Source organism: Hordeum vulgare, chromosome 3H (assembly GCF_904849725.1).
Source record: "Hordeum vulgare subsp. vulgare chromosome 3H, MorexV3_pseudomolecules_assembly, whole genome shotgun sequence".
Taxonomy (NCBI): Eukaryota; Viridiplantae; Streptophyta; class Magnoliopsida; order Poales; family Poaceae; genus Hordeum; species Hordeum vulgare.
In genome coordinates, this window is record NC_058520.1 from 390,249,359 (window position 1) to 390,257,984 (window position 8,626).

General features: G+C 42.9%; 1 long non-coding RNA gene across 1 annotated transcript; it reads right to left on the bottom strand.

Moving 5' to 3' along the window:
- Positions 1–959: 959 nt before the first annotated feature.
- LOC123443951 lies at positions 960–4,771 on the bottom strand. The gene is made up of 3 exons (XR_006630895.1): positions 4,570–4,771; positions 1,849–2,102; positions 960–1,083 (listed from the first exon to the last, which is right to left on the bottom strand). It is a non-coding gene; the product is annotated as an uncharacterized LOC123443951 (long non-coding RNA).
- Positions 4,772–8,626: the final 3,855 nt, after the last annotated feature.

Below are 8,626 nucleotides of genomic sequence, written 5' to 3' on the forward strand. Positions count from 1 at the left end.
CGATTTTTATGTTAGTGACATTGGGCGTTGTTAGTACTTTAGTTGCACCTCGTTACGTGGTAGGCCGTCACAACCTTATAAGTGAGAGTGCCACACTTTCTTTAGAATACTCTTTTGGGATGTGATGAGCTCTTCGCTTACAAGGGTGTGTCTGATGGACACCGGAAACGTTCGAATGACCCATGGGGCTCGTACCACCTTACAAGAGAGAGTGTCACACTCCCTACAGGATAGTCTTATGAGATGTGATGGACCCTCCGCTTATAGTGGTTTGTCAAATGTGCATCAGAAATGCCCGAAGCTGGGACATACGTTGGGACCTAGGCATGGGATGCTAACACTCATCCATTTTGTTAGCGTTGGTTTTCTTTTCATTCCCCCCTCACAACTCAAGTTGGAGATACAAAAAAATAAAAAACATGGTCCTCGCAGATAAGATCATTGTCACTTAGGCTTCTCGCGGATAAAATGTCACTGAGTCCTAACATCAAAACCAACCACCCCTACCCTGTCGCCGCCCAAAGCCACCTTCAGACCATGCCTTTCCTTCCCTCGCCTCGGTGACGCCACATTCTGCCCCAACTCACCTCACACTACCCAAAGCAGCTCACGTTTCCCTCACCCCAGTCGATGCCCCCCAACACCGCCTTCAGCAGCATCATGCTTTCAAGCATAATTGGTAAGGAGCCAAAATTGGTTGTTCAACATTTGGAAAGATAAAAAAATTGCCAAAACATTGACAAGTTTTGTGAGGCTAACAAAGGAAGTTCACAACCAACCAATTGGTAGCCAGTTTTTTTGATTGCTTATATATCGTTCTTCTTCTTTTTGGAATATCATTAGCTATGATCTAATTTATACCAATGCAAACATGAGATATACTTCAGATAACTAAGAGCACAACAACAATCAAAGTAGTAAGAAAAGTGAAAAGCAACAAACAATGTACTTACTTGTTTCCTTGAGAACTAAGCTCCTCGAGTACAAACCACCAGTTGCATATGACAATTGGCTTATCTTCTAAGCGTTCTTCCATAACTTTGACACCGTGTGTAGTTCAGGTGTTCAGGTTTATCTCAGAACCTGCAAAGTTGCACAAACAAGTCTAAATAACGCAACCTCGATAGTAGATTTATATTACCACCCATGTTTCTCTTGAAGTTACAAATTCAGAAAGCAATCCAAGTTTACATGTCAATCATTATGCATCACATACAAGTTAGGTAGTATTGAAAATTATAAGAATCAACAAAATGTCCAAGGTTTTTTTATACATACTACTACCATCCAGAACATGGGTCTGATGTTTAAATAAAATTTGTTAGTATAAAGCACACACACATATCAACAAAAAACATAGACCAGGAAGAAAAATAAACTAAAATATGCATTGTGCAAGATTCTTCTCTTGACATTGGGGTGAAAATTAAGCAAGCACACAAATATGCAAGCGACAACAGGCATTCAAATTTATGCACCAAACACACCGCTCAACATGAAGAGGATATCAAGATTTCATGTGTATACCCATAAAACACACTGTGGCAAAAAAAAATTATATTGCTGAAAGTTTCATATTATAGGGCATTTACACTTTCTTTCAAGTATATAGAATCGTTGATGGGAGGAAATTGCACATTTGAGAGATATATGTTAACTTGTTTTCTTGGTTGGCCGAAGTTATCTTACTGTATTTTTGCTTGTTGAATATGAAAAAATCATATGAAATGACATCATATACGTGTGCTAGAGAAGCATGACAATCATATACATGTGCTAGAGAAGCATGGCAGCTGAAATGATAAATATATGCATGATAAAGCACTCTCGGGTGAAGAGGTAATCTACCACAACTTTGATGGTGCGAAGGACGAGTATTGCGCTCTTTAGGTCCTCAACTCGTTGACTCTCAACAGGCTACCTTCGCATGTACTTAGATTGAAGATAAACTGTCATGTTATACCACCGAGCGATCTAGTTGATAGATCGTAATGATGACACACGGCTTATTGTCTCGATTCCCACACAAATGCATCCACACATAAGTCGCGCTAGGATAGCACATCGGTAAGAGGGTGTCCTTCCTTGGACACTTTTCTGACCTGCAAGGACAACATGTTCTCCTTCATATTCAAGAGGAAACAGCTTCCGATTAGGTTTAGCTTTGCCATGATGATCACTAGGGTGCAAAGGCAAACCATCCCGATTGTGGCATGTATGTACTTGATCTAGTGTTCTCTTATTCAGCTCTATGTTGCGTTGTCCCGAGAAACCGTGAAGAGAAACATAATGAATATCGTCATCAAGTAGAAGGATAAGAGCAGGGACTGGACAAAGAAATGTAAAAAGTTGATAATAATGACCATGAAGAACAAAGTCTACAAGTTAGTCCTTCGCTATTTAAATGGGAGGATAAAATTTGAGCAACTTGCACGAGGATCATTGCATACAACATCCTATTGGTTAGTGCAAGCATCCATGCTTAGCACAAAAGATGACCTGACTTATTTGGGGTCCTATGAACATTTTGAATAACATATGAAGAAAAACCAAAAGTAAACTCCCCAGTTTTTAAGAATATAGTAGACACAATTGACCAAGAACTTTGGCAAGTATTCCAGAGGCTGGCCACTTCAAGAGAGTACGTATTTATACTACCTTGGCAAACATAACTCCATCCCGAAGAGCTACCGCTTCTGCATAAGAAGATATGTTACCCTGCTACAAGGCTTAAACCAAGTACGGAGATAGAAAATGTGTGAATGAGCTACCCCTTCACCTCCTCCTTATGCTCATCAACTCCTATGTCTCCATCAGTATTAATCTTCACACAACCTAAATCGGGCGGCCCCCAACACTGTTTCGGAGCAATGTCATTTCATTGTCACTGTTGGATCGAAGGCCTCCTCGTTATGGGTCCAATGATTCCTAGAACACCAAATAGCTCGCAAAAATAGTAGTGTGTCATGTATCTTCCTTTGATACCATTAAGTCACAATAAATTCCCATGGCCCAAGTAACAAGATGCAGCCTTGGCAACTTCAAATTGAATGAAGATTTTGATCCAGTCCAGAATCGCTAGCATGTTCACATGACACTAGTGCATGTATGAAGTTCTGCTCCATTGCGAGGCAAATATTGGGACAACTTTATTGTTCTGACCTTTTGTTGAAACAAATTCATGAAATGATATGTTTTTTTAATCTTAAATCTGACTTCTTTTGTGATGCCAACATTCCTAGCCCCCAGGTTACACACCAAACGTCATGAACCTTGGCATATGGTCCCTCACGTCTCCCATGTAAGCTGGACGCGAGGGAACATCCCTGCATCTCGTGTAAATGGGACACCATGGTTCCTAACGTCTCCTGTGTAAGCTAGGCGTCAGAGATGTTCTCTAGCGTCTTGTGTAAAGCGGACGCCATGGTCCCTCGCGTGTCTCGTGTAAGCTGAATTCCAAGGATGTTCCTTGTCGTCTAGTGCAAACTGGACGTCATGGTTCCTAGCGTCTCCCGTGTAAGCTCGACGTCACGAATATTGATGTGACCAAAAAAGATTAGATTCGAGATTTTATTCAAAACAAGGTTAATTCTTGATTATGTTTCAGCTATAGGTCAGAACGGTAAAATTAATCCAAATATTACACCTGCATAGCTCTTTGATGCGTCGATGCTTCAATGTCGTCTCATTGGATAGAATTCCACAAAGGACCCTCCATTAGAAAACTCACACTTTTGGCCCAACATTGAGCTTCCAAAGTTGGCTCGTAACTGTTCCTCAGACTTTGAACTGCTTGTAATCGTTTGTTCCCCTCGACCGAGTGTAGTACGCTAATTTATCCTTTTGATTTTTCTTCTTTGCCTTTTCCTGTCTAAGTTTTCTCTCCTATTTTCTATCTCCAGTTTCAGGGTTTTTTCAATAGTTCAGGAATCAATATTTGCATCATACTACTACCTCCGTTCCGGTGTATAAGTCGTTCGCGTAGTTTTAGGTCGACAATTTAACTATGTAAATATGTATCATATGTGACAAAAAAACATATATTTAGAAACTACATCCGTGTAGAAATCTAGTGATATACTTTTTATAACATATAACATATATTTAATTCCTTAAATCGATGACCTAGAACTACACAAATGACTTATACATCGGGACTGAGGGAGTAGTTAGTTTTTAGATTCTCATGAGGTAATTTTGAAATGGTACCGGTTTCAGTATTAATATATGTTTCTCGGGCCGATACATGTAATGTATCGTATCGCGGTTGGACTACTACATGAGATCAACATGCACATTCAAATAGCAAGACTGACAAATTAATCATGGGGAAGTGGAAGTGGTCAAGTATCTGCTCTCAGCTCGAAGTCAGAATTTCAGGCACTGTCGGGGAAGTGGTCAATCACGGGGCGGCTATCTGGGCGGAGGAAAATCTCTGAGATTAGTCCATGCAGCGGGACAGCCATCCTAGATACCACTACCAGTTCTCTACGAAATTACTCTACCACATGTAGGAACAGAAAAGGAGCATTCGATAGAAGAATATAGGAGTACAGTATGTGTGTGTACCCTGTGATTCTCGTGTAGAAATTCGAAGCCCGAGATATGAACTTGTGCGCCTGCTGCTCCACGAACGTCCGTGGGAGCCAGATGCGAGGAACGTAGCTAGCCATGGCGAAGCCTTGCCCTTGCGTCGGAGCTCCGTTCCTGGCCCGAGAACCTCGTGTGCGTGCGTCTGATGTTTTAACAAGGTTTGCAGAGTGACCTGGCACCTTGTGGGGCGACTCGCGCGCGGAACGTTGACAGGATGAGCTCATTTTGGCGACATCGTAACTCCATAGAGCTCGTTTGGTGTCATGGTAAAGACAGGGCTGGGCATCACCACGTGGAAATAAGCTTTTATAAAAAGATAAACGAACTACTACTCCCTCCGTCCGAAAAAAGATGTCACCGAGGCATTTTTTCAAAAAACCCCTTCATGTTTGCCCGACCGAACGCGCGCTCCCCTCCATCTTCCTCCACCGCGCCGCGCTGCAACTCCTGGTGCCACCGCGCCGCGCCGCCTCCTAAGCTCCGGGCCTCGTCTCGCCGCCGTCTCTATCGCCGACCGCCGACCGCCGACCGCCTTCTCCCGCTCGTCTCGCCGCTGTCTCTATCGCCCCGCCAACCGTCGACCTCTTCTCTTCTTCCTCATCAGGATCTCAAGATGGAAGGAGACCCTTTTCTTCCAAGCTCGCGATTTGCCGGCTCCGGCGGCGGCACTGCCCGTGCATACTCCAGCTCCGGCGAGTCTCCGGTAAGTTTTGTTTGTTTGGATCGGGACAGCTTTGTTTGTTTGGCCCAATCGAAGCCTCGTGTCGCCGCGGAGTCCGTCCACAGCCCCCTCAGCAGCCATCCTGCGCCGCTCGCCCGCCCGCCCGCACACCCACCACCGTCGGCGGCGAGATGAGGCCCGCGGCGGCTGCGACCGCGTCCGTGCTGCAACGGTGAGATGAGGTCCGCGGCCGCGGCGAGCGCTCGGAGGGGTGTCGTTCGTCGCCGCGCGCTGCGGCTCCTCCTCCTCCTCCTCTTCGGTCTCCGCCGCCGCCGCCACGGCGTACAGTGAGGACGCCGGCAGTGTGCTATTTCTCCTCCTACCTGATTGCAGCAATTGGTTCGATATATCGAGCACTGCGCGACGTTCATAGATGCTGGATTCTTAGGCTTATGTTCTAGACCCAAACAAATGTGGCTACTCTTTAAATGGAATGCTGAATTATGTTGCTTTGCTTACTTTATTGTGCTAATTAGTGGGTGGATGTATAAGAACTCTATGATCTTTAACAACAACACTTGGATATATGCTGAGCAGGTCTGGAGAGTGATCCTCAGGACTCTCAAATCCTGGGAGATACTGACACCAGAACATGGCAAGCTGAAGATGTTGGGCTTCTTGGAGGAGCTGACAAGATACACCCAGCTGCCCCCCATGATCCTAAGTGGCTGATGCTGAAGCAGGTTTCAAATGAAGGGATCCCTAATCTCAAGGTATCTGATGACGACGACTGCTACCACTCCCGAGCAAGAAAAGGCCCCTAGGGACAAATGCACACTGAGCAGCCCCGTCTCTATCCTCTCTGCATGTTGGTCACCACAAGCCATTGCTGCACCTCCTCTGAAGCTCAGGCAATCAGGAGAATATGTGGTGGTCTGAAGCAGATCTGAACAAAAAGGCTAGTTTTAGTTTCTATCCCAGGCCTGCTTGTCTTTCATCTCCTGTTGAGGAGACGTTTTTATGTTTCCTTCACAGTAGACATTGTGTTTTCAAGCACAAGAAAAGGAGTTGTGCTTTCTGAATGTTTTGCCCATTTTAGAGCCTGTGTTTTAGTAAACCGAGCTAAGGGTGCTTCTTCTCTCTTCTAGAGCTTCTACTCTTTATGAATATAGGTAATCTGTAGCATAAAATGTTCTTTATTATGCTAATTAGTGGGTGGATGCTTTCTGCAGAATATTGAGGTCAACAAACTTGTTAAAGGACGGCCACTTGACAACTTGGAGTTTCTGAAATGGTTGAAAAGATAACGTTTTGTTTGTGTACTGCAGAATTATTTGGAGAATAGGAAACTATCATGTGTATTGAAGAAGAAGAAGAAGAAGAAGAAGAAGAAAAATATGAAGAAGAAGAAGAAGGAGAAGAATTTATTCTAATGATCTTATACAACTTGTAATGACCCTTATGAAGATATTATTTCTCTTCTTCCAACTCCTTGTAATGACCTTGTACATCTTGTAATGACTCTTAATAAAGATATTATTTCTCTCAACTAGAGTTTTTGTCTTTATATCTTGTCATAAGATTTTATTGTCAAATTAATTTAAATAATTTAAATAAATTCAAATAAATTCATAAAAATCCAAATAATTCAAATAAATCCAAATAAATTCATAAAATCCAAAAAATCCAAATAAATTCATAAAAAACCAAATAATTCAAATAAATTCATAAAAACCAAATAAATTCGTAAAAAACCAAATAATTCAAGTAAATTCATAAAAACCAAATAAATTCAAATAAATTCATAAAAATGCAAATAATTCAAATAAATCCAAATAAATCACATGACATACTCAAATCTTATCTCATTGAACACATGACACAAGACATACATATCACACATGGCATACACATGACACATGACACGAATTCCTATCCTTTCATTTCATATCCTTTCTTTTCATTTCCCTATCTACTGCTTTCCTTTTCCTTAGTCTATTATCCTTGTTCAAGAATGGCCACTGTGTCGGTAATTAGCTCGGCACTGCAATACACACCGATTATTTCCTCCCCGGCATTTTGTAAGCGATCTTTGTGCAAATGAGGCATTTTGTAGCTATTTCCTCCTTGATCTTCCATGACTCTTACCATGACTGCTTGGAGTGTGATGAAGCTCTTGAATAGCTTATGAGCCTCATAGTTCTCAAACTCCTCCTCTACACCCTGTATCAGTTCCCGGATATTCATAGGCGCTCTGTAGTCGGTTAGGGATTGGAGAGATCGGTGGAAGCACAGGTCTAAAACATTGAACTCGGGGCTGTTTGGAGGTTGTTGTAACAATCGAATGTCCAAATCTGTTTGCTCCACTGCTTCTCGAAAACCTGGATCGTTAGGAAGAACATGAGGCTTTGCATTGTCTTGTTGAATGAAGATTGTGGTGCCCTCGTCATCGTCGGGCCACTTGTCTTGGATTGCCGGGATTACTTTATTGATCAGGTACTCTCTGCATACATGTCTGGTTACCTTCACTGATTTCACCTCAATCGTTCCTCTATCTCTATTTTGACTGTTCCGTTGTGCCTCTGTCTCAACAACAAACGCCCAAGTCCCAATCTTTCCATCAAATGTCATCTCTCCTTCATCATTGTACCGGGGCTTTGCCACGGCGGTCAAGAACATGACCTTCCCAATACTGTTAGTGTTTGAGACAGTGCGCTCAGGTTCAGGTTCTCCGGGCAGTACATAGTAAGTGTTCTTAACCCTCGTCATGTCATACCATTTCTCGTCTATATGAACCATATTATTCATTGATTTGAAGCTAGGATAGGGGGTTGATATCGAGTGCTCATCCATCATGGATATGCAAAATTTCAGTCTCGCTATCTTGTTAGCTCGCTTGAGGAAGGGCTTGACAGTGTTAGTGATGCGTTTCAGCTCTTTTAACTGAAACCTATCATGTAGCGTCGAGCGGGGAACACCCAAACACCTTGCAAGAGATCTGATTGTCCTTCTTCTGTTCAGTGGGACCGTAGCTGTTCTCGCCAAGTCTAGCTCTTTTCTCTTTCTACCAACATTCCCCTTCTTCTTGCTTGAAACGTTCACTTCTTGGCCTAAGTCAAGTTGTTCTTTCGCTAGATTCCATATTCTTGAAACTGTTCGTACGCATACATTCATCAGCGTTGCGATGAGCACCTTATCATATGGATGAACCTTCCCATCTCTGAGCTCGATTACTCGCAGAGCAAAGTAAACACCAAACCTCTCATTGTCTGTTAGCTCCTTCTTTTTTGCATTACCTTGTGCATCAGCTTCTTCCTCTCGAGCTTGTTCCTCCTCTTCAGCCATTAAGTTCGTATCCATAGCATGACCATG